The following is a 27724-nucleotide window of genomic DNA, read 5'->3' as shown; positions in this document are numbered from 1 at the left end:
CATCCTGGCCAGCAAGATATACCCTGGCTGGAACATGAAGAACAGCAAGGGAATATAAGAAATAGTGAGACTTAGTGGAATAACAACAGTAATTGTAAAAACCTCAAATGTCCAATGATACGATTCTGTATCACAAGTTAGCACATTACCAAATAGGGAAAAAAATCATCTGAGAGATAGTATCAGCTTTAAACTGCACTGGAGCTATCTTCTACTTTCAACTTTCTTCTCTTTCTGATATGTTAACTCAGGTAATTTATTGCATCACCTCGGTAAACACTGTGCATGTTAGATCATGTTGTCATTCAAATTCCATTTCCCCATTTGCTGTTTCTTACCTAAATCTCTTTTTCTAGAAGGCCATTTAAATAATGACTGCAATGGCAATGACATTTCATTGAGAGTCAGCACCACAGTTCACATCACTACAGGATTTCCAGTTGTCCCAGTTACATACTAATGCAAAGTCAGGAGTGATAAAAATAAGGCAGCTGGACATTTTAAAAACAGTACTGTCGTATATGCAACCTGTACCTCAGCTTCCATTCATCTAAAGGCAAACTCTTACTCGTGTTACCAAGTTACTCATCATATCCAATAGCTCAGAAACCCAGAGCTGGAGAAAGGTCAGAAGCAGGAAGACTGCCAGGAAAGATGTTTGGGACAATGCTTTCTCTTGTATTACCAGCAAGGTCGATGAATTGTAGTTTGTTTTACAGTTATCTTACAGTTAGAAGTCACATGGAAACGTACTACACGCAAGAAAATGTTCATCTTGGGACTGAAAAAAGCATTCATGGAAATAAGTAAAGTAATTCTGACAATATGTAACAGAAAGCATTATTCTCATTACTGGGGAAAAAAGACCGAGGAAATATATGCTGATGACAGAAAAAGGCAAGATCAGAGTTTAGAGCTGAATCTTTAACCTCTAGTGTTTACATAGGACAGCAGGTAATTCCTTTCTCCATATTTCTGGTATGGAGCACCAGAATTATTATGTTACTGGTTTTACCACTCCTTTACAGCTATTCAAGGACCAAGGACTAAAATACTCCAATTCCATTCCAAAAGAAACAACGAGATTTTGGACTTGTTTCTGCACCTTTTTTTTTCCCCTCATAAATGACTTTTTTTTATCTTTCTGGTTTTTTTCTTGATTTCAGCTATAACCTCTTTATGACAGGTGGTAACCCAAATTAATCTCAGATGCAATGAAGCACTATGCTAGTGTAGCAAAAAAATGACCCTTATGATCTTCATAGGGACAGAATCACTTCACATTTATTACACCACTGTACAGTCCTCATTTATTTTTCATAGGTATTAGAATTTATTGCACATATTGTAGAATAAAACCTCATTTATTTTATGCTTTAGAAGGAATGATGCTTTTTTCCACTATCACGTTTCAAATTAATTCCCCTTACGTAACTCTGTCTTCATTTTTTGGTGCAGGCCAAAGATTTCTTTAATCTTCTCAGTAATCTAGTTTTATTAAAAATAAAGAGCAATAGTGAAAAAAGGGACAGAGAAGAAGAAAAAAATATACAAAACCACAGCTGGGCTAAAACTTTAATACTCACAGGAGAATACCAACTGCACTGGCACTATCAACTAAAATTAAAAGGTACTGCACGTTTCAGCCACCCAGCTCTGACAGCTGGCAAGTTCTCAGAAGAAGAGTTCTACTTCTCCAGAAAATCCATTCCTAAGCAAAACACTGAAATGTTTGTCTTCTTGTTTACAGCAATATTATGTCTTTTAAAAGAACACCCCTTGCCCCACAAACAAGGAACTCAAGCATTTATAATAATATTATTTATATAGAACATGAATAGCTTAAAATTGGGTTTAAAAAGTCTGGCTTGCAGCGCTTAATGGAAGATGGAAAATAACGCAGTCAACAAAGAAACATTATACTGCACAAGAGAAATGTTCTAATCTATTCTTAACTCACTTTTATCAATAATCCCCATAGCTGGCTTCTGGCCATCCCAGATGAATAATTTAGAGCCAGGAAAAAATAGCGATTTGGGCAGACATTGTCCACATCTGTAATTCATCTGCCTTGCTATATTAAGTCATTCACCTGTTAAAATCCAATTTACTAGTATATAGATGAATATACTTAAAGGTTACATGCTAAAAATAACACTGCCTCCAGGATTTTCTATACTGTGGAATACATAAATTATCCTTGTCAGTATGCTGCTATATAAAGGCATTGGCTTGTATTTCTAGAAGCAGACATTTCAAAGTTCGGTCAGGGGTTGCATTTTGCTAGAACAGCTTTGCAGCATATATAAAAATGTTCGGTTTGTTTTTAAGGATACTTTATTATTGCCATTCTTTGGCAAAGAAAGCTATCAGGCTCACCACAGGGGAGAGTAGCAGATGCCTAAAACTAATAAAATCATAAGGTTTTTTGTTTCCCTTAATTTTTTTTTTATAAGTACTCAGTGGCTGATCTAACTTAAATATCTTAGATATTCTCTTTCTGCAAAGTCACATGCTTTTTCTTCTTTGAGAAGCCTGATGAGGCAGCTTCAGCTCTTCCTCCCACCATTGCTGACCCCCAGCTGGAGCCTAGACCTGCTCTCCCCATCAGCCCTTCCCCCCAGAAACCCTCCCATTGCTTGTGACACAAGGGAGCCACTGGGATAGTCATCCAGCATCCCAATTTCCTCTCCTTACTCTCTTGAGCTAGAAGGAATGTGGCTTTGTTCCATCTTGAGCATCATGAATAAAACCATTTGCAAAGCTGTGCATGTGCATCACAGCCTCTGCGTTGCTGTTGCTACAGCCCTGATAGGGCCTAATGCAATATTTATTGTCTGTCATTATGCGCAAGATGGAAAAAATGCTCTTTGAGTCTTGGGAGCCTGAGATGACTTTCACTGGCCTAAAAGGGGCAGAGGTTTCCATCTCTAATATGGATTTGGAAATCCCAAACTCTACAGCTCACTGGAGGGTGATGGTCTCCAGTGGCCAGACCATCGCCCTCCAGTGCCACTCAGCAAGACCTCACTAGAAATGAGTGGAGTTGTCTACATACAGCCACTGTCTTGCACTTTCCTTCTCCCAATGACAGTGGAGCGGAAAAGCCAGTGTGGCAGAATGCCAGTGACATTGAACACAAAACATGCAGGTAGTAAGCTTTTGTCCATGAAAAAAGTCGTCCGAGGGTCAAAAAAACAATGGAAAATTGTAGTTCTAGAGTCAACACTATGCCAAGTATTGTCAGAAACAGAGAGGGTTTCTGCTCCTACCAAGCAGATGGAAATTACTCTATTGTTCAGAGATAAAGCAGGGCTCCCACCTGGGAGCTGACCACACAATTACACTTCTCTGCCTGAGCCGAGCCTTTCAACCACTCTCCGTAGGGGTGGTTGGTTCAGGAAGAAGGTTTGATACTGCAGCTATTTTTACTTTTTCTCCTTATTTCTCTTGTCCAAAGGTGCAAATACAAGGGCGACTCATTCCATGAAAAAACAAGAGACTTCCTTTGATAAACAGGATATTGGGTTTTCTATGGAGTCACACACACACTCACAAACCTGTTCTCTTTATGGCTGAGTAAACATCCTCACCTCCCCACAGATCCTTTTACACACTGTACACATTATGCATCTTCCTCTTGCTGTACTCACCTCTGGGCTGCAGCGGGAGCAGCTGGCGTGTCCCTCAGCGTGCCCATGGAGTTACCAGAGTACATTAATCACTCGTTATCTTGTTTGCAGTGCTGAGACAGAAAAGCACAAAGATGAACACATCAGTCCTTTCACAAACATTACAAAGAAACACTCAAGTATTCCTTTCAGCAGAACAAATACTGAGAAGTGAGCTGAGAAAACACAAGGTCAGCTGGCACCCTGGTCTATAGCATTACTTATATTTACTTTCTCCTGTCTTATCTAACTTGAATAACTTGCATTCAGGATATAAGCATACATTTATGTTTATCTTTCCAAATATAGTACCATGATTGGAGTAAGCCTTGACTGGAGTGAAATTCCACTCAAGTCGATGGTATCCAGCCATGTTCCAACATGTGGGCTGGATTACCTTTTGTTTTGACTCTTTAGATGACATCCTCAAGCGGTGCCACAGCTGCACTGAAGATCAGCACTGCCCACACTGCCCTTCAGACACAGGGTGTGGGCGCTCCAGCCTCTGCCTCCAGCAGGAGACTTGGGATACCAACCTCCTGATGTTTCTGAGCAAGCACACAAGGAGCAGTGTCCACCTTTCCTGCTCTTGTGGGTCCATACCCTTTGTCCAGTTTTCTATTCCATAGCTCCATTTCTCCCTGTCTCCCTAGATTCATGTGGGTTTTCAGGTGCTCATGTGCCCCTTTTCCCCTCCTTTGCACCCAAGGACATATAATTCTGCAGGACAAGCCTTAGCTGCCTTTTTCCAGAGCAATCTGACTGCAGCACATCAGCAGTCAGAGGCCCTTATGTCATCTGGGGAGCTGCAGTGGTGCCAGGTAAATCAAATTCTCCCACTCCAAGGGCTTCCTGGGGATCCCAACTCGGGTGACAGAAGACCCGAGTCTTATACACTGCAGTGAGGGCACTGCCCCTTGAGACAGAAGGCTCCCCCAGCAGGTATGTGAGCTCACACCTACAAAGACTTGGCTCTAAATGAGTAAAAGTGCAAAATATTCCCTTTTAAATCAAAACACTTAACAGTTTACCAGATTGAAGAAACCTAGTCTGGCTTAGGGTTCCAGATAGGAAAACATCACTTCGGTCTCATATGTTTAAAGCCTTTAAACCCAAAGCAGTAGCAGCCTACGAGTTGCAGTTGACTTTTGACTTGGGATCATTTGACTCTGAAGCTTGAATGGTAAAGAAGCAGCAAAGTTATGGACCTGAAACTTTTAGGCTTTGCACTTAATGTAAAATTAAATAAGACTGATATCTTTTTTACAGCAGCTTCTTTTCAGAAGTTGTTTTGACAGACACTCGGTGGCAGTTAGTTTCAGAGATGTAAGTGCAAACCATCATATCACTGTTCCTGGAATACAAATAGTCCTTTTTTACCAGCAACCTGGAAATGAAGTAATGAAACAAAGAACACTGAGGTGTTTGATGGCTCTTCTAGCCCTTACACTTGTGATTCAGCTCTTAAATTCAGGGTAGCAATTTTCTTCTAAGATGAAAGAGAGATGTGATATATGTAATAAATGACAGACTATCTTTAAACATTTATCATCTTAATAATAAAGAGACAAGGAGAGAGACAGGAAATCAATACAATAATTTTAGAAAGAACATCAAGAACAATGATCTGAGGGAGAATAATAAGAGGAAAACGAGAAGATGAAGCACACTAGAGTAATTTTAGACAGAAAGGCGACAATAACATTCTTCTAAACTAGCAGGGGAGCTACAGTGAGGGTGATCTGCGTAGCTATAGGTTATAAATAGTATGGAAGAACAGAGGACAAGAAATATGAGAACTTGTGAAGTTGAGGGGGCGAAAAGGAATCACACTTTACAGTCTCATAAAGCTTTTCATGCAGTAACTAATACTCATGTGAGTGGGACGCTACTGTTCTCCTCATCAGTGCTTACAAGTGTCCCTGTCACTGCATGTCACAGCTAGAAAGACCAGGGCTGAAGAAAAACCTAAGATCAGGGTTACTGGCACAGAGTCACAGGGAAAGATCAGAACACTTGTAATTGAGCATTTCTTTCCACAACTCCTGGTGCTGTGATGTTGGTAGAAATGACTGATGAGCTCCATGACCAGCTCGTCTTTGAGAAGAACCAGCCCAGAGTCTAATAAATAAGTTGTTCCTCTTTTTAGAAATAGAGTCATTTCATAGGGATTACTTTTTCTCTTCTTGATAATATTTTACCTGACTATAAAAGCTTTCTTCTGACTGCACAGATTTCTCCCCCTCCATTTTCATTTGCTTTAATCAAGCATCAAGGTGTAATAGTTGCAGACATTTACTGTTACTCTGCAATGCACAAGGAGAAGTAACAAACAAGATAACATGAGAAAGAAGAGATGCAGGAGGAGCACTGGTAGCCAAAATAAGGACCACACTGTAATACTTGTTGTGACTTGAGAATTCTTACTTATTCCATGAGATGAAACTCAGGCAACCCCACCTCCCAATACATTTAATGACTTGTCCAAGTCAGCACCTGGATATTTTACTGAAATCCCTTATTTAGCTCATGAAAATCTATTTATAGTAGACACTGTAACCATTCAGTTTTCAGACCTTTCATGGATATTTCATTACCTTCTCTGTTTTCCAAAATGACTCATTCTTCCTTCAGAGTAGTTTTTGAAGATGACAATACAATATGCAGAGATAATGCAATATTTTCCTTCCTCCAGACATTTTCTCATTAAATTTCTTATTCTGTTTTAGAGGACATTATAAACACATATAATGACATTTCTATTGTTCTTGGGTCATCAGCTGCTTTTAAGTAGCAGAATTTCCGTTCAGTTACCAGTTCTAGTGAGTTCTTTCTCACTGAAATTAGTAGAATGATACAGATATACATACAATTAAGATTTGGCCCAATTACATAAATAAGTTAATGCCTGCAGCAAGAAATTGTTTTTTTTCTTTTTAAACAGCTGGAGGAACAACAGGTAATTTAATTTTATAAAAAAAGTTTAAGGATAGTATAAACAGGAGGAGCACTGAAAAATCATCACATATGTGATTTAAATGGGTAGGCAGAATTCTTTTAGATCCACCAGCAACTCTTTAAAATTCTTATGAATCACTAGGCAGTTTTATCCCAGAAGCAGTGGTGGACAGCACCTTTTAGGCCATCATGGCCTAAATCTGAGAGTTTGGTAAACATTAGTTTGAAATACTTTACTAAAGCAAGGTTGATATATTGTGGTAATTCCCCATATATTAGACATGAGGAGAGAGAGGAGGTAAAGGGAGTAAATGCCAGTTTGCACTCTGGTCTTCTGTCACCCGAGTGTGGGATCCCCAGGAAGCCCTTGGGGTGGGAGAATTTGATTTATCTGGCACCACTGCAGCTCCCCAGATGACATAAAGGCCTCTTTTGTATCTTAATTAAGTGCTGCAAAATTAGCATCCCTACCTGAGCTCTAATAAACAGAATAAGCAGAAAGGAGGCTCTATAAACAGACTCTTTTGAGGGGGAGGAACTTTTGCCCAACTTCATAGTTCTAAATAAAAAAATTCTATGTTTAGACTTGCTGTCAAACTTTCTTTTAAGTTTGGTGAAGAGAAATGGACATTTCAAAGTTGTTTACTCAGCTTTAAATGGAAAGATGTTTAAAACAGAGCAAGCAAACAACACTCCAGATAAACCTATTTCTCTGCACTCAGTTTGTGCTCAGTAACTACACCTATATATCTGAAGTGGGTGAGATAAATCCCACCTTTTTATTTTTTACTGGAGGTAGTTGCCTGGAGGTAAAGGGCAAGACCCAACTTTCAGGTTTGCCGCTATTGATGCCTCAGAGCTTTATTTTGGACTTTTTAACTCATATAGATTTTAGAAGTAGTTATGTAGTAAATGTAGATTTTAATGTAGCTGTATTATATCCCTTACCCTTTATCAATCCCTCTAAATTCCTTTAGTGTGTTTAGCCTTCTTTTCAAGGCAGAATTGTAGAAAAACACCCCTGTTTAAGAACATCTCACTCTAGGCCTGGACCAGGAGATATCACGCAGACAGAGCAACCTTCAAGCCCAGAACTCTGGAGGAGCTCCAAGGACTGTACCTGCTTTGAAGAAGATGAAGATGAGGAAGAAGGGGTCCCAAACGCCCCCAGACCCAATTCCCGAAGGGGTGTGGAGGGGGGCAGAACAGGGCAGAAGTGGGGATGGACAGATCTGGGATTGGATGGACCTTTTTAAGAAATCACAGAGCCACTGTGTGGGCAGGCATGCAGGGTGTGCATTCCTCTGGCCTCACTAAAGGACCTGCTCTCTTTATCTTATCTTATACACTAAATTGGCCCAGAGTCTTTGTCTCTGAGGTCTTTTTAGGCAACACTACCCACAACTGGCATTCATTTATATGCCAAAAAAGAACAGTGGCCTCCTTCCCAGCTGTCCAGGAGGTATTCAGGAAAACTCATAAATCTGTCCCCACTGTGACCACCCAGACAGCACAGACCTGCAGGATGCTCGACACAGGTCATTGCCAGATCATAATTTGCAGTGTTGATTAAAGAGTGCTCTTGGTTATTTTTAAATTCTAGAAAACAGGCTTAACAAGGAAAGATAATTAAACTGTTCTTTATTTGGAAACATACTTGCTGACAATGGATTTGGCTTCCTTTGCCTTTGCTCTTTTCTGACTCCAGTAATTCAATATTTTATCCTCATCTTATAACTAGAAGACCAGGACCAGATGTCCTTGATACATATGTGATTTCTACGACTGATCTCTTTAAATACACTGACAAATTCTTGTCTTAGTTCTCCTGTGCATCTCCTCCTCCCTCTGCTCTCCTCCAAGCAAGAAACAAAAATATCTCAACCAACTGAAAGGTCTATTTGACCTCATCATACAGTTAGGTTAGAAACAATGTTCTGTCTGAGAAAATATTTTGTAATACAACCCTTTCTGCTGTGCTACAGGATTAACTTTCACACTAGTTTCATGTAAATAATATGAAATCTGAAAACTATATAGGAGGGTTTTTTTTCCAACTTTCTTTATCATCAGCTGGTATGTTGTGTGACCAAGACAAATGAAAAACTGCATTTTGTACAAACCCATGACACTTACGTTGGTTTCAGTGAAAAGGAAACAGTCCCTGTTTTGTCCCCCAGAAATAATTACAGGTTTTAGTTATTAATTGTCAATAGAACCCACAGCATTCATTTCTGAAGTCATAAATTCCAAAGTGCTAAAGTTATTGTAAGTCAGCAGAGATAGTCTCAGCAGCCCTGTCTTAAAAGAACCACTGACCAAAAATCTCCAATAAACAAGCTAATTGATAAATATCCTACAATGTAGAAGATACATTTACCAAAGAGATCATCACTAACCCTTCAGACTTATTTAGGAGATTATATTGACAAATTATTGGTCATTTAACACCTACCAGTTTTAAACTTGAAAATTCAAGATTCCAGGATGTCCCACCACTGTATGCATTTTATATTTCAATAATATTCACATGAATTTAACAGGTAAATTTAAAAAAATTCTTATTTTCCCTTCATGGATCACAAAAGATTGTTCTGCACAGGAAAAAGAAAAGTTAACTTTTTTTCAGGTTTTCTGCACAAAGGATTTAGTGCAAAGCATAGGAACACAAGTTACCAGCCGAACATGAATAAAGAGGCCAAAATCAGCCTCTTGAGGGAAAGGCTTCCTTGTTTACTATAAAAAGCCAAACAAGAAACAAAAGAAAGAAATATTGAGAGAAACAGTGAGCACTTCCTGCACAGATTTCTACAAGTTAAGACCAAAAGACCATCTGTGGCCTGGGAACAGGCTTAATTTGGAGATAGGAGAAAACTACCTGATCCGTAGAACAGTGAGATCCTAAAAGAACTTCTCAGAAGGAGAGGGTTAGGACAAAGAGAAACTCTTAAAAAATTCCCAAGTGGAATTTAATTGGTTTAAGCTGGTTTTACCTCTACAGTTGTAAGGTATGTCTGTTCAACTGAGACTATAGGAAAGAATTTTGGTAGCAAGACTGAAAACACAGAAGTTTTCAAAGTCATGGAGATTTTGTCTCCGAAGGAGCAAAAGAGAATAGAGTCCTACACTCACAGACCAGCAGTACAGCGATGAGACCCAGCTTTCCCTACTAATTAATCTTATTGAAGCTAAACTTGCATTGGATACACTGGGACACTAGCTAGGGAAAGTATATTGGAAGCTGGTCCACAACGATCACACTGGTTATTAACAGCATGCTAATATTGATTTTCATCTTCTACTGAGGTTAATCTGAATTTTTACAGTGGTTTCCAAAGAGACAAGTGGATCTCAGAGAAAGCCAGATACTGAAAACTAACTTATTCACTACTTCATCTTGTCCTTAAGTAGCACCTTTGTGTCTGTGCTCAGCTATTCCAACCTGCATGTTCAATTTGAAACAGCTTAGTTTGGATGAATGCCTGTGACAAATATACAAAATCAACCTTTGTTTACTGTTCTAGCATTGGTTTCAATTGCTACCAGTATCTTTACCCCATGTCAATAAAAGGCTTTAGATTTCTTGATGGTGGAAAATCCTGATCCCTTGCATGGAAATGCTATTAAGTACCCCCTGGCACACTGAAAACCCCCTATAAATATTGACATTTGTGTGTTAGGTGAGATACCACTGAAGCAGTCACTTACTATTTGTAAAAAAGCTGTGCATTGAAGAGGTCTGTGCTTGAGTATCTTGCTGTTTCATGGACTTAACCGTACAGTTAAACAAAAAATAACAACCCTAAGAGCTGATTTCCCAAGTAATCAAGTATTTCCCTGCAGTTCGCTTAACATTCATCAAGTACATAGAGCAAAATCATACTTAAGAGACAGTAAAAAGAACATAAAAGGAAAAGTCTTCATGAAGTCCTAAAAAAACCGACTGCAAATGGTGCAAAGAGGCAAGCAGAGAGGGAGAAGGCACAAAAGCTGTTGACTTGCTGGTACTGAGCATCTGAAATACTGCAGTTACTATCACTTGCATCAATCCATTCTCACAGTGTTTACTGTGTTTTAATAGTTACTCAAATATTGGCAGCACAATCCCTCATCTCAGTGCTCTCATCTAGAAATCTTAAATGTTCCATTTCCTTACTGAATAGGACCAATTACTAGTTTTATAGTATTTTCACCTGTAAAAATCTCATGAAAAACAAAGTTAAAAAATATTCTACAGTAATATAGCATTGTTTCTCTCTAGTCTCCAAATTGAAAGGAATGAGAGACTATTTACATGTTAGAAAAGCAGAAACTGGAAGCCTAGTGGGGACAAGAAAGTTCTTCTCCAAAGCTGGGGATAGATCAACAAACCAAAGCTTTTCAAGAGGATCTCATTCTCAAAAGGGTGAAAAAAAAGTTAAACTTAAGAGTTTCATTTCAGCCTTCTAAGTTTGGGCACAGCATCTGAGGCATCTGAGTGCAATCTCTGCAGATGCAAAGTTCATAGACGTGACTGTCTGCAGAAGTGTACTAAAGGGTCAGTTATATTTGCTTTTGCACACAAATGGAAATGCTTCCCAGATGTATTTACTGGACTCTTTGACAATGTTATGGAATAGATTTGGTCAGTCAGAAGATCATTCAGTGTGGTCCAGGGTATCACACGCTTTCCTCAGAGCCATTGCAAAACAGATATTTCTGGATGAGATATCTGAAGACACAGGAAATGTCTTCAAAGAAGAATTGAATTCAAATTCAATCACTTCTTGGTGATCCTGTCAGAGCCACGGTATTGAAGATAAAGCCATGTCCAGTCACAGAGTGTGGTTTATTATTTCAGCTGTTGTTCAGACAAAAGGAAGGATACTGCCACTACCCTTCTAGCTAAGGAAGACCTGGTTAAACATCTAGATGCACCCACTGAACTTCACATCTTTTGATACTTGAACAGGACAGTAAAAAACTGCAGCACTTGGGTCACTCAAAGGTACTTAGTTGCAGAAGATAATACTGTGGGCAAGGAATTGCACACCTGGAAAACCACTGTCTTTTCAGGTTTTGCTTTTGTTGTTTTACAGAAGATACAGTGATTGGAATTTCCACACTTAGAGATCTGATATTTGATCAAAATGGTATTGACACAGCTTATCTGGCAATTTGGTTCAAAGTTTTAAATTATAATAAGGAGGATTAATTTTTTCTCTCTGTTGCCATGGACTTCAACAAGATTAGAGTTGTAACAGAACAGGATTTGTTATACTTGCAGTAAATCATGGCTAAGTGTCACTTCTGTTAAGCAGGTTTCATATCAAGTAAGTAATTAGAAAAACCCCAAACAATCCTGGCAGTTATGCATTACAGCATTCAGTAAACATATTACTTCCACCCTATTGACTGATAACACCAATCAAACCCAAGGCATTTCTGGACAAAGATTTTCCTTCATCTGACCTGTAAGGAGGGTTTGCATATAGTTCCTTTCCTCTGCTTGAATCTGAGAGCAGCTCAGTCGCCAAGGTGTGTCTTGAAGTAGGTTCAGCTACTCATGTCAAAGTATTTTAACAATCTACCTTTAATTTATTGTTGGAAGAAGCAAGACTGTTGAATCTTAAGCCTTTTGCACATTGTGGAAACTCATAAAGCCTTGAGAGCTTTGTCCGCAGACCCCACAATAAGTATGACTCATGAAATGCTTTCCTTTTCTCAGTATGCAATAAAGAAAAATATTATTTATAGCATCATACAAACTATTAAGAAACTGCTTTTCTTTGAAGTTTAGACACAGTGAGGGAATAATACTTGGGATAAATGGCAGTATTTACAGTTTCTTTGAACTGGGGCCACACATCATATCTTGGCCAAATATGTGGTTATGATGAAGGATTCCAAAATTTCCCAAAATACTTCTGACATTCACAAGTTCACTGAGGTCTAATATCTGGTTGTTTTTGGCTCAGAAGTGACTTAAGCACCGAAGTAATTTTAAGCACATGAGCAGTAGAGCGGTTTCTTTGCCTTAGGGCTCTCACTCCGTGCCTCACATTGGATCTTTACATACAACTTCGAAAAGGTCCTACAGCTCTCAAAAAACGCTCTCAGTAGGATTTGTCAAAACCTTTCAGCATAGGCTTATCTGCTCCCACTCTAGTTTGTAGCCAGAGTATGGTAAAACCCACTCCAGCAGAGAGCTGTAACATTTCATGACTGTTACAGCTCTTATCAGCTGTGCTCCAAGAACTTAAATCACGCAAGAAATAGCTCATCAGTGTTCATTCTGGCCCAGACTAAAGAGATAAAAATAAGATGACATTTGAGGCACAATCAGATGTAACAAGATGTCCTAGAATGGCACTAGCTTTATGGCAGACGTTTCGCACAGAGAAAAACTGCTCTTTTTCTGAAGCTGATTACAAGGAAGACTGGGAAGCATCATCTCAGCAAAAAAAATAAGAGGGAATTAGTTGTTTTGCATGTATCAGTCAGAGGAGAAATGTATGTACAGTTCCAAATAATGTGGCACCTTTTAACTTGCGCAGCCCAAAATGTAAGTGTTTAAAGCTGGATTCAGATATATTAGTTTCAAGCCTACTTTATTTAGGTTAAAGTCTCTTTCTCATGCCTGCATCTAAGTAACATTTTAAAGTCTAGTAACAGCTATGTGAGAGTCAAATAAGACAAAATACTCAGTGCAGAAAACCCCTACCTGTGTGAAATGGAACATGGTAAAGGTCTATTCAGGAGCAAACACCAGAAAATGGATGACAGATGCCCTCTCTTCAGGACTTTCTTCATCTCCCAGGCTCTTGTAGTCAGTATAAGAAAAGAGCCTTCAACAGTACTCCTGCTATGGAAATAACACTAGTTCTACTCATGGTGCAAAACGTATTCTCCTGAAGCTGTTCATTCTGCAGCACAACTTGAAAAAGAGCAGTAAAAGAGAGTTTAGATGAACGATTTAAAAATATGCTTGATTTCGATTTTGTCTTCCCTGCCTTCCTGGAACAGTGTAAATCCATGCAACATTCACAGACCCTGACAACAGGTGACCTTTCCTCTTATAAACAGAATATTGCCCTAAGATTTTGTGTTTCCTCTGTTTTCATTCAGAACATTGATACAGGAATCAAATGGAATAAAAAGCAGTTGCTGAAGCACATACTGAAACATGACCTGGGCTAAAGGAACAACTGTCGCACTTTTTACACAATTCAGAAGGGCATTTGGGTTCCTGCTGTCACCAGAAGTTGTATTTTAATCACTGCAGAACATGATATGCCCGAGACAACGATGCAAGAGCCACACAACGGCCAGTAATTTTCCTCAGGTCATGTCAGGCAAAAAGTACCATAGTTTCTTTTCTCTCTATCTGATTTTATGCCAACATGTACTCAGAAAGCTGTCGTCTGGCCTTTCTGTCCCTGTGATGTATTGCATCAATCTCTCAGTTCCCACCAGTTCATATTTAAAGAGCTTCTGTTCATTTATGTCTGCCTCGTAAAAGATCTCTTGTGTTGTTTTTCTCCCCACCCCCTTCAAGATTAATAAACATTCTGCTAAGAAAAGGCTTTAGCATCAATCAGATTTCATAACTGATTAGACAGGAGGTACTCTGGCTGCATTTGAAATGGGCCTCTTTTGACTGTTTTTGCTTCTAAAATTAGCTCAGCTATTTCCCGAGAGAAGTCTCTAGATAGAAGCAGACACCACCACAAGGCAGTACACTGGAGCTGTGTCAGAAAGCACACTGAAAAGCTCATCAGAGTGTCCAAGAAAACTGGGAAACTGCTCTCCTCCGTGCCAGCAGCAGGGCCACAGAAGGCCCATGCTGCAAAACACACCCCGGGGGTCTCTGGTCGAAAGAGTCTATGTCTGGCACAACAAGAGAAAGCCCAAATCTGATGCCAAGGACAAAGCACCACTCATTAGCTTCACCCCCTGCAGAATCAGAGCTGTTGTTATTATTTATGCCAGGACTTGTTCTCCCGTGGTTTGTTGCTGAGCAGCCACAACACCACCTCTATCAACAGCAAGATCCACATTTCCTGGAGATGCCCTGGGTGCAATACTGCAACCACCTGCAAGGCAAAGGCAGCAATCCATAAAAAGGTTTTCTGCCCTCGTGCATAAAAAGATGTTCTACACATTTTCTTTCAGGAGCTGTTGAATTCAGCCAATTTACTCGGTTCTGTGAAATTCAGTAGAGTAAGTTCTGGACTAAGGGGTAAAAGTTCCAATATCCCCATTGTATGCAATGCATCTATGCCAGAGTCTGTGCAGGCCCTATTCATACAGGCTTACATCCTTCTGACAGCAGGAAAAAGATAAAAATAGGTTACAGTTACTTTTTCAAGACACACAGGTCTTCCCTCTTTGCTCAGGTTTACTTTCTCCCACCTGTCAGCCCCTATTATGAAACAGGAAACAAACATTGGCATCAGGTCATAGTGTGGTGAGTTGCATGCAAGGGAGTTTACAGGAGACATTCCCTTTTAAAATGAGGAACTGGAAATCTGTGCCCTGTTATGGACAGCTTTGGAAGGGTGGGCTGAGGATGGATATTTAGATTAGATGCAGTTTCTAACAACAACTCATTTGAAGAACAAGAACAAGACACTGACTGCTCCTGACGTTCTGCTCTAGCAGTACTTAAAAAACGTAATCTAATTGTAACAGAATGGGAGGCATATCTAACATAAGTATATAGTTTCTTTATCTAACATGTACTGTATAAATAGAAAAGATCCTCAGTAAGTGAGTGAAGCCAGCACTAAAAAAAATAAATAAAAAATCAAATACAGCATACGTTTTTAGGGAACTAATATTATAAATCCTGAGCAGCCCTTTGTAGTAGGATAACTACTACACCTACACCTACTAGGATAACTACTACACCTTCAGGTTTTTAGGCAAGGTTTGGGATGAAAGAAAGAGGCAAGAGTTCTCTTGTTCTTCTGTTTGTTTCTTCTTTCTGACACCCTAATGAAAAGATTTGAATTTTAACTTCCAGGATTGGAGTTTTTTTTAAAGATCAAAGCTAAGATTAGAAAAAGAGAAGGGAGCATCTCTCTGCAGTTGTCATTGTCTTTATGCACCCGAAGTTTAATTTACACCAGCTAATGCTGACATGCAAGCACATGTAACAGTCAAAACTGGTTTTAAAAAAAAGAATTAAAAAAAAAGCATCACTCACACCTACATATACAACAGGAATATTCCCACTCCCTCATTTCACATATTAAATAGGAATATGCAATACTAATATTCATACCAGAACTGCTTCTGCTCTTCTTCTGTCTGAAGGTGTTGACCCAAAATGGCAATGGGAAGAAACTAAAACCAATAACAAATGCTAAAATTTTGCTTTAAGGGGCTTCATTAGATTTTATTCCCACAATTATATAAACACATGGGAACTAGTGCTGCTGCAGACTGATTTCGTGTCACTTAGTTCAGAGGAGACAAACTCTCTAGTGCCATCTGAGGTTCTTGCACTCTATTGTTAACTTTTTCTGCTTTAGACCGTATCTTTTTTACTGTATCCATTAGGCCTTAACTAGAGCCTTTCAGAGGCTCCACTGCACTCTCAGCTACAGCCTAAGGGTTACTTTTGAGTGTACCTATTCAAATTAAACTTTAAAAAATACTCTTTTCCTGTCTTTTCAGAAAGGGGCTAATTGATATTTCCAAATCAAAACATTGCATAGGTCTATGACTCAGATAATTTTATTCCTGCTGAAATGAAATAAAAATCAGAAGTTATCATGACAGGTTTTTGGCAGATGCACTAAGGACTGAGTGAGCTGGAACCTCCATTTTAGTAACAACATTTTTAACTCAGGTGCTCTTGGTTAAACTTTGTTTCTTATTAGTCAAGTACTCTAGGGGACATGTTAGTGTGAAATCTGTGAATGGCATTTGAAACCTTTGTGGCTCTCCATACCCACAGCTAAACTTTACAAAAGAAAAGCTATTTTGCACAGGAAACTAATAAAATACCCTGTGAGCTCGTGCACCAGTAAGATCTTGCACTTGAAATTTCACTAGAAGGCAGTATTCTGTTCAAAAGAGCTATGAAATAATAAAAGATCATGTTTGGTGGACATACAGGGGTTCAAAAGCAGTGACTGACAAGCAAGAATGTTTTACTGGTTTACTGTGACAGTTGATATCTTATTCAGCCAGGAAACTACATACAATTCTTTTTCTATTATTATTTTCCTTCTCTTTCTTTTTTGTGAGAGAAAAACCTTCCATAAGTGATAACATATCAAAATCATATCATTATTCATGTAGGATTTTAAATGCAAATTGCAGTTTAATGAGTAAAAAAATTATTTGATCAAAATGCCCACCAAGGTAACTTCAGGTCAGCTTCTTTCTATCTGTGTAAAGACACTACCATGATTACTTAAGAACATAAAATGCAACATGTCTGCTCATGAAGTTGATATATAATCCACCAAACAAAAATAAAAAAAAAATCCAGAGAAAACTTCATTAAAAAGCCCAAAGAAAACCAGAATGTCGAGGCAAAAAGGGGTGCTGCTACAGGGTTTTTTTCAGTCCTGTTAAGAATTTAGACTTCAACTATAGGCATGACTGCTTTCTTTAAAAATCAGTAGGTGCCAAAGACTTGGAGATAGAGATGCAAACAAAATGGATCATAAGACAATCGATGCAACTGAACATAAGCACAAACTCATTAATTATATCATATTTTGGAAATTCATTAAAGTGATTTCAGTTAGTTGAGTTAATATTAACCTCTAGGAGCTTGTGATTAAATTAATGTACGCTCCTTACATTCATAAGACTTCTCTACACCAGAAGGACTATTGCCAGCAACTTGCTTATTATGATTTGCTTGACTTGTATTAAAAAGCTATTTTTAACATTGTATGCTTAAAGCCAAATCATGCTAGACTGTGGAAATTACAAGGCAATTATAAACACTGTTCAGCCTCATCTAGCCTAGAACAGGCAAATCTAACATGCTACAGCAGTGTTTTATGGTGACTGGGTGTGAAAACATCAAGCCAAGAAGGCAGCAAAAACTGAACAGCAATTGAGGGCAGTCCCTACTTTACTCCCATCCAGTCATATGTGGACATGCTGTGATTCTCCTCACTGCTGTTAATACAAAGATACAGTTCCAAAAGTAGCATGTCATGTAAAATACACGTTGCCAAAGCAGATTTTCACAGAAATGCTTGGCATGCAACTCCATTAAAGAATCTGAGAATTTAGGTCTGTATCTTTTAGTCAGATGGTCTCTGAACTCCAGGGAATTGTGTTCACTACTACAACACTGAGGGGGAACTTAGTGTCCAAAACAGCCAGGAAGATGGGAACTCCTACGACTGGTCTGTAGCAAACACCCAATGTAATTAATGCCACTGCAAATCCTCCCTCTGTGCCCTCTGCCAGCACAGGACACTGAGCTCTGGAGGACAAAGGGTGACGTCGTGTGCAGAGTCCAGTGCGCACCTGATAAGCACATTCCCACAATTTCCTTTCCAAAGAAGGAGATTAACTTTTCTTTTAAAGATGTGCAGAGGAAAAGAGCAGTGATAGTGCTTACCTGCTCCATAACCTTCTCATGGTTAAGGCATTCCCCAAGGAGGAAAGCAAAAATCCTCTCCTTTTTCCACAGCAAGAACACTGGGTGCAACATAACAGTAGGGACAGATGTACCTTAATCTGGATAAAGGCAGAAAATAAGAACACAATAAAAAATGCAGAAACACTGTTCCCTCTCTGAGTAGCAAAGAGCTTTCTCCATAAGTTTCTGCTGGCTCCAGTTTCTGCATTTTCACTCCAGTTATACTGCAGTCAACTTAGACTATGCAGATACAGCCTGGAAACATAAACAGCAAACAGCTGATCCCATGCTATCAGTTGTGTTTTTTCCAGAGTTTAGGACAAAATATTCACTGAGGTCAGGGTATTCTGAAGGCACTTGTAAAGCAAAAGTGGCTCCACTGCAGGAGGACATCCAGACTTGGTGCTCCCCCTGCCTGGCTTAGGCGGAAAGTGCCTCATCTCTGCAGCAAGCTCATCCTCCCAAGTGCCTGACGTACATTATGTTTGCAAAATAAAATATCCCAGCTGACCAGTTCCTCTACCATCAATGTCACAAGCCTTTCTGGACATGACAGACATCATTAAGCCTGTGATGTGATCTAAAAGATAAAAAGAATCAGTTAATAAATGTAGCTGGCATCCATCAACAGTAATTGTAGCGCCCAAAGAAAAGCATGTCCCATCTTGACTTGGGCTTACACATCGTACCCTTGAGACACAAAAAGAGTTGGATTATTTGGTAAATCCTGAGGTAGTTTTAACAGCAAAGCAAAGCACGTTAGAGTTTATGTTTTATTAACTCTGTATGTGCTACTCATGGACGTGGTGTATCACACACTAAAAAGTAGAACTATGCCTTAATGCTTTATCCTGTAAGAAATAAAAATACAAAAGCACAGATTAGGACTAGATTAATTAATTAGTACCTCATGCAAAGCCAACTACTTTAATATTTTGTAATTTCAAAGTAGTCTTTGCACCTATAAATATTATTCAACTGTTTTTCTTCAACCTCTATGTGAACTTGTAAAATTTATATATTTTGCTTGATCATTGCAAAAGCAAAAAGGTCAGGAAAGTAATTTAAAAAGTAACAAAGAATAAAGATAAGTTTATATAAACATGAAGAATGGGAACAGTACATAGAAGATTTTTTACTTTAATTGTTCCATTAAAGTTCAACATGGTTTAGCAGAAAGAAACTGTGACCTCAAACACTGAGCATTTACAGTAAAGCATAAAACCTCTTATAAATAATGGACTAAGAACAATATGAATTGAAGCCCAGTCTAAATTAAACATCTCACTTTTAATTCATCACTCTCTCAGGGCTGTTCCGAACTTAGTTTTACTGAAGTGTGAAAGAAAACAATGGAGATATTTCTTATCTGCTGCAGTTAAACACTAGGATCTCATATTTGAAAACTACTTAGAAATACAGCAAGTAGTTACTCAAAGACAGGAACTAATCAAGTACATAAATTATATACACAGGCATGAGCTTTCCTACATGTCTACAGAAATTATTTATATAAGAAATCTGACTTTGGTAGGACTCTTCACAGGCACATAAACACTGTCAGAACTAGGAATCAGTCAAATGCTGGAAAAAGAAATTCTTTATACACTAAAAAAAAAAGTTTCAAAGAGCTTGTGACAACATCTAAAACACTCATGAAGCTCTCAAGCTCCACTATTTATCATGATATCGTCACAATTAAAAACTTCCCCACATGTGAAACCTAAGTCCAAAAACTAACTGAAATACATAAAACATAACAGATTAACATGGCTCATCTTTTTAAAAATGTTAGTCCACATTAGTTTTTCTCTCCAGTAGAATGGCTGATGCATCTGACATGCTGTTTAATTCTTCTACTAAATATTTTTTTTTTGGGGGGGATAGTATATGGATGTATGACTTCAAAATTATTTTATATGGACAAAGCAAGCCTTTACATCAGAACAAAGATCTGGACTTTGGCTTCATCACAGTGAAGGTGACTGTCTTTAGAGTTAACCTTTTGATATTTACCAAGATATGAGGACTGCAAATTCAGTCTATCTAGAACTGAACCTGGAGCATACAATGTACCCACTGTGTCTGCTGTGAGTGCAGTCATTAAGACATTACTGCAGTTGATATCTATAAACTTTATTTCCTGCACATTGTGTTTGTATATGTAATAAACCATGTGGTAGACAGAATTCACTGAATTTAGCTCTGTGGAGAAGGAGGCACACAAAGAAACCAGGATCTTCACTTCTCCTGCTCTCCCACCCAATCAATGCATATTTTCAAGTGTTTTTTCCACCTTCTTTACAAATGTCCCAGTTCCTGTCTCAGATTTTTGAGAACCAAAGTCTTGGGATATTTTCTTGGACAAGACTATCTAACTTCCTTATCTCTTGTGCATCTTGTATATCTAGTTGTACTCATTTGTTTTGGAAAGAATGATGCCAGATTGTATGATGCAATTATCCTGATGCAAATACTGCAGGAATATTACTTCAGTAGAGCTCCATCTAACATGAAAAACAAGTAGTTCTAGCACTGCATAAATTCTTGTCCTTCTCATTTGTTTTTAAGTCTCTTCCACTTCTGCAAAAGTTGTGAAAGAAAAGGCCACTTTTCTTGTTTTCCCAGTCTGAGTACTCTTTGTTCATACTGAGCTTCATTTTTTAGTTCTTTGTTTTCAGTTTTTCATAAACTCTTCAAGCAGTTTCGATTCCAGCATCATCTTGTGTTATAAGCATTTCTAACTTCTCAAGACAGGAGAGCATCCAATCTCTACAAAGCATTAGGCCCTTTCAATGACACCTGCCTTCCTCTCAAGTGGTCACAACTTTTACCATTTTTGGTATCCTGAGTCTGTGTCAAGCTCTAGGCACACTTAGTCAGCCTTTTGTGAAGCAACCCAGACAATACTGCTAATGGGGATTTGGTGGCTTCAAACTGTTAGCAGATGGCACAGCATGCAGCTTTGGGTGATTCATGAAATACAGAGAGGATGACAATCTACTGGAAATGTCTCATCCCACTTCAAAGCACTGAACCAAAATTCCAGCTGCACTGAATTTGGATGCTGCTTCATCACTTCCAGGGAAAACAATTCCCCCCTCCTTTCCCTCACCCAAGCACTGTTAGGGGCCAGGCCCCCAAAGCCAGCCATAGATTACAGTGTCCTATATTGCATCAATCAAAAACATTTCTTAAAAGGTCAGCCAAACATTCTCTTCTGGCTTTGACTTCTTCATTTCTATTTTACTGTAAAATTACATATTAATAACATATTTTATAAACACAATGTAAAACATCATTAGCAGTTTATATTCCATTTGGTAACTGACAAAGAAAGAAAAACATGGACTTAGACTTTCCCACCTATTGAAGGGGTTTGAGCATGTAAAGGAGATACACAAAGAAGGGACATCTATGTAACATACTACTATCATCAAATTACTAAAAATTTGACTTGAATGTTTTCCCATGGGGACAGCTCCTTTATAAAAGTCACTGAGGATTGTTTTCATGTTAAGAATATATTACTAGACATACTGAAGGCATTTTGAAAATCTAGTTAAATACTGGGATTTCTAGCTAGAAGGCAGAAGCTAGAAACAGCACCTGCAGTACAGTGTGAGCACTGAAGGGTCTCTCCAGAGTCACTGGATCTCACTGAGCTGAAGCACCAGAAGTGTGGCACCTAAGGAAGGAAGAGGAAAACTAAAGTCTAGAAGAACATTAAGCTTGAGAGCATCAGAATGACTGTGATTGCTATGAAAAACAGCTAATAGAAGTAGGAATCAAAATACTAACACAAGAAACGGAGGGCAGTGCTACCAGAAAACAATGCTAATATAATTATGCACATAAGCCCCATAAATACTGTAAGTGCAAGAGGTTCAGGAATCTTCAAAACTTCAAGTCTACCATTAAAACAGAATGAGAGGAGCAGGGTGGGAAGAAGGGAGGAATGTTTCCTTTGGGCATGGGACACAGACACAGTAGTTTCCCTCTTCATTTGTCGTGTTATTTTCCACATTTGTTGTACAACAACAGCAAGTCAAACACAATAATTTAAACATATGTAGTGAAATGATCTCAAAGTGAAAATGTATCCCTGAGACAAAGCACAAAATAAAGGCTAAAATTCTACATTCAAACTTTTGTTTCTTCGACTTTTTCCCCCCCTCAATTTTAAGATTCAACTTCCAAGTAACTTCATAACCAAAGTTTGCATGTGTATAACAGATTCCTTATCCAGAATGCTTCCTATGACCATAAATATTTTGAGATGGAAAAGAAAGAATGCGTCACACCACAAGCAAATTGAAATTCAGTTGCACTCATTACAGCTTCCTATTACACTTCTCTCAATTATTTCCTTCAGTACTTTTCCTTGCTTTAATTGAATTTCTGGTATCTAAAGTATTAAACAGTTATTCTGACCAGGAATGTATAACTAAATTTTTCTGGGTACTTTCCTGAAGAACTGAAAGACCTCCAGTGAAGCAACTACTGAAGAGATTATAAAAGGAGCTCATAGAAAGTATGGATTATAAGCGCACAGACAGTTTCAAGTCCTTAACAATACCTACTTGACTCTTCAAGGTGCACAGGTAGTGGGAGAGATCTTTTCTTTAGAGTGTAACGAAAATTTTCAAGCATCCCAACATCCTCAGGTCCCCAGTACCTGTCACACAAAGAACAGCAGGACTGATGCCTGGTCAGTAAGGCCACATCAGCAAAACCTGTCTGTCTTCTGCCCTGTGCATACACGGGGAAGAGCCTGGACAAGGGCAGCCAGTGCAGTCAGGAGTTAGCTTTGTTTGGTTTTATAGGCTTACTGAAGTGGAGGATGTATAGAGAAGAATGTGCACAGACCTGCTTTCCCCCGGTGTTTTTTCCATGGCACATGTAAGACTGCACAGAGACACAGGTGAGTCCTGGATAAGGAGCATCAGGTATCTGGGACAGCATAATCCTACTGTCCTTACCTCTCCACTTCTCAGCATAGCATGAAAACTGCCTCATAAGAGAAGCTCTCTTTTATCATCTGTCAGGCAGGCAAGAAGTAGTTTTTTTCACCAGTACACAGACAACATTAAGTAATAGTCTCTCCCAGTTCCTGTGTAGGGGGGACAGTTATGTCTGTCTCACTTCCACGTATCAGCATGTAATTCTAATGATTTTTTTCCTTCACATTAGAGACAGATATAGAAATCTCGGTACATCCCTCACTCTCGCTCTTTACCAGAGTTGGGAATGAAGGGGAGAAAACCAAACACAAAGAGAAAACTAATACATCATCTTACGTTGGTAAGTTTTGACAGTATAAACATTCTCTGCACTGAGGAAACAATGGTCTGGATGAAGGCAGGAGTCACTGCAAAGATACCACTTCTTCCCACACCACAGCTTCACATTAGAAGATGAGATAAATGAACAAAAATGCTTATTATCATTCCCAGGGCTATGATAACAAGCTACATTTCACTACTTCACCACTAGAGCACTTCCAGGATTAAAATCAGAAAAGTTCCACCTTTCTTGTAAAACTGGATGAAAAAACATCATTCACAGACATTCACAGTTCCTAAAAATACCTATCTGATGATGCTTCATCACTTTAGACAGCAAATCCCTGCTCTCATGTGAACAGGGATACAGAGATGGAGGACAGGGTGACATTTAAAAGATGGAACAGGGAAAACACAAATGAAAGCAGCTGAAGAAGCTTCACTTTTAAAACTCTTCTTTTTCTCCTCAAGAGCAATCTGTAGTCATGTTTAGTTCACCTCTTAGTGCTTACCACATTAAGACTTCAAAGTAAACACTGAGTGCCAAACTTCCTGAAATGCTCTACAGATTTTTGAGTGATTGAAAAGTCACCAATGCATTACTGGAAAAAACAAGAAGTGGAATTAGAAGGACATGGTAAAAGAAAAAGCTCGTGATACTCTTTTCCTCTCTTAGAAAACATTTTTTCTATTGAGAAACAATACTCGTAAGCCACGATGCTGTTTTAATTTTTGAAGCACACCACAAAGTAACCACAATGAGTCAAGTCAAATATGTCCAGGCTGTTCAAAGGGTTACTTTAATACTACCAGCAGAACTCTACGCACATGCCTTGCTTCCTCAAGACAATCTTTACTTTTCCATCAACTCTCAGAGTACAACAACTTAGCAATACCATTTTTCTGCATTTGATGTAAAGAAATGTTAATTCACATACACACTTTTGTGCACATTTGCACAAAGTGTTTCAAGTAAGAGGTGCTACTGGATGTTCAAGCCAGAAATTATTTTTATAAAAAACACTCTACAGTTTTTCAATGTTTTCTTGTTTAAATTGGGATATAATGATTATCTTGGTCCCAGTCTGCCATCGATAACGTTAGCAGAAATTAGTAAAAATATTTACATAAAGCACTCTTTATTTTTCATTCACTGAACTGTAAATATCAGACACTGATAACACTGCAGATGATTTGATTAGTTATTGTCAGAGACGTAATCCCAGCAATTAGCAATGTGTATATTGAAAAAAAGAAGTCAAATATTAACATAATCTTCAATTGCTGTAACTAAAGCATAAACAAACCACACAAAATATGGAAAATACTTGCTTATCATGGAAAAATATTTAACTAGATTTTCAAAGTGCCTTCAATATAACAAACTCTATTAGATGTTATTAAAGGAGGAAAGTGAGATTATCCAGAGCAGACAAAAAGGCTCCATGGCTAAACCAACATTTGCAGCTACTACATCTAACAGAGAAATCTACCTCAGTTTCACTTAGCTTCATAATTGTAACTCTGTGAGGACAACTCTGCACGATCACCACTTCCACTAGTAAGAGATTGCTTGAACAAAAAGAGTGAGATTGCCAGCAGAACTTCTTATGAACCTACTGCATACAGATGATTGATTTAAATATCCCTATCAGGTGTTCACCAAAAAAAAAAAAAACAAACCAAAAAGAAAGACCCATAACATTTCCCCACAGCTGGAGGGAACACATAGGATGACTTTCTCTTCGTATTTTATTTGATGAGAATGTTCAGGGACCTCAGAGAAAATCTGTGTTTTATAATCTCACATAATTCCCATTTCAGAAATGCATGAACTTTCAGGAAAGAAATTTCACTAGCAAGGCATAAAAAGTGATCAAGTCCATACATCCTTAATGATCCAATTTTTACTGTTTGGTTTTTTTAACAAAAAATGGTTTTTTCTACTCTACAAAACTTATCTGTAACATAATTCCATAATAAAAATTTTGTTGCTAAAATGATTCACAGTATTCTGAGCACTCTGTAAGGATTTACATTGGGTAAAGCTTCTTAGAGTAGCAAATCATGATAAAATGCTTTTTGCAGGAACGCAGCACTCTTTCACAAAGGTATTAAGTGAACACAGGCTATAAACTTGACACTTCTCCACTTTCCTATTATGCTTTTGAGGCTGAAAACAAAACTGATCAAGTACTCTTTGCTGGACACATTAATTTTACTGTAGGAGTAACTGCACTGTCAGTTTGATGCAGCTTAGTCATCCTACTTAAACCCAGGGACTTCACAGACAAGTCTGACAGTGCATATTTCAGCATCAACTCTAATTCCTCCTGAAAGCTCCCTGTCTTCAACCAAACCAGGCTGATTAAGCACACTCTGTTTCACTAATTAACAGAATGAGGAATTTCAGCTTTCTCAAGACAAGACTGAAGAAGTGCTTCCAACCCTGAAGACCACTAAAACATTGTGGTTGATGTTCATCAGAAGCCAGACTGTTCCACGCAGCTGCCTCATAAATCCAGTGAAGTTGGATGCTATCACTGCCATATTAAACAGGCTTTAACTTACCAAGACATTGATCAGCCACCTACCAACAGAAACAGCAAACATGACTGAGTTTAAGGTGAAACATGAAAGGTTTAGTACCTACCTGGGGAGTTAGGTACCACACAAGGCTTTGAAAACACCTAGGAAGTAAGTTTCCCTTCAATCCCAGTAGTAAGCCAACTTTTAAGGAAGCTGCAGGGTAATCAACTGAAAAGATTTCAGTCATCACAGGAGCAGTTTGAGGAATGTGTAAGAATTATTTCATTTCTTTACACTCATCAGGTCTAAGCACAGAAACCACTTAAATGTTAACATGAAACTTGGATTTACTGATACACTATTGGGATAAAGAACATAAATAGCTCAGCCCATGCTGTAAGATCACACCCAAAGTCTGCCAAACATGACATGCACAGTAACACATGCTGTGTCTTTGACAAGTAAATATTGTTATTCACCACACCAGAAAGTACTGTATCACTGGCTAAGAACACAGGATTTTTGTTTTATGGCAAATTACTATAACCTCAAAGCAGTAGGTGATCCAGTATTTTCTAATTTTGATGTTAATTCTATTTACTTGGTCAGGGAGCAAGAAAAAAATTCCTCAAAGTTCACAACCAGTGCTGCTGAGAACTGCTTCTTCTCAGTCAGTCATCTAGAAATACAGCCCTGCAGTTTCTCTGGATGCACTACCCAAATCCTGGCAAACGCTCCTAAAGTTCAGGTTCATAGTTCAACTATTATGACTAACGAGAGCTAACGTAACTTTTCAGATATATTTCCCTTAGCCTCCAACAAATACAAGGTAACACACTTTTAAAACTTTCCTTAATGATGACAAACTATGCTTAAAGATTCCATTACTGGTCACAGATAAAACAATGACTTGAATTTATCATTGCGTTTTCAGCTGCACAAAACTCCTTACAAATAAGTCACGTACAAAATATAAAATGTTACCCTGTGAAGGAAGAAATCAGGCTACAGTAGGATTCTAAAATTTTTATGTACTGTGCTAAGACTAGTAGCCAGAGATCACACTGAAGTTTGGGATTTTATGTTTGCAAACTTTTAGCAAATGGGAGACACACTGACCTCTTTTGAGCAAAAGGAAAAAGCAGCTGTATGGCAAAATTCTTCACAGAAATGGAACTTACTGCTCATTCTCATTATACCCAAATTTCAGTTCTGACAGCTATGCCACACCCTTTGTTTATACCAACAGAACACAGTGGTCCTTGAAATAAATCAGAACACAAACCTTTCACCATTCTACATACAGCAAAACAGAGTTTCTGAAAACTGTAAGATAGATTAAGGCGCAAATCTCTATTTTGATTTTTTGGGCACCTTTAATTTGCTAATTCATTGTCCTGGTTTAACCCCAGCTGCCAACTCAGCCCCACAGAGTTACTCATCACTTTCCACGAGCAGAATAGGGGAGAGAATCAGAAAAGTGAGAAAACTTGTGGGTTGAGAGAAAGACAGCTCAAAGGGTCAGAAAAGGATGATGGTAATAGTTATAGAATTAGAATGTACATGTGCTGCACAGTGTAACTGCTCCCTGCTGGCTGACTGATGCCCAGCCCGCTCTGGAGCAGAGCCCCTGGCCAGCTCTCCCCTCAGTTTAAACACAGAGCACAATGTCACATGCT

The 27724-nt window shown here is 38.5% G+C and overlaps 1 long non-coding RNA gene across 1 annotated transcript in view; it reads right to left on the bottom strand.

Annotated features, from left to right (window-relative positions):
• The window catches only part of LOC116791262, a 29398-nt gene extending 10136 nt beyond the window's left edge, over positions 1 to 19262 (bottom strand). The window contains exon 1 of the long non-coding RNA XR_004358666.1: positions 18211 to 19262. This is a non-coding gene — a long non-coding RNA (uncharacterized LOC116791262). The remainder of the gene's footprint in view (positions 1 to 18210) is intronic.
• Between the last annotated feature and the right edge of the window lie 8462 nt (positions 19263 to 27724).

This window comes from Chiroxiphia lanceolata, chromosome 9 (assembly GCF_009829145.1).
Source record: "Chiroxiphia lanceolata isolate bChiLan1 chromosome 9, bChiLan1.pri, whole genome shotgun sequence".
Taxonomy (NCBI): Eukaryota; Metazoa; Chordata; class Aves; order Passeriformes; family Pipridae; genus Chiroxiphia; species Chiroxiphia lanceolata.
Note: the sequence above shows the minus strand (reverse complement) of the source record. Positions and strands in the feature narration are given on the sequence as shown.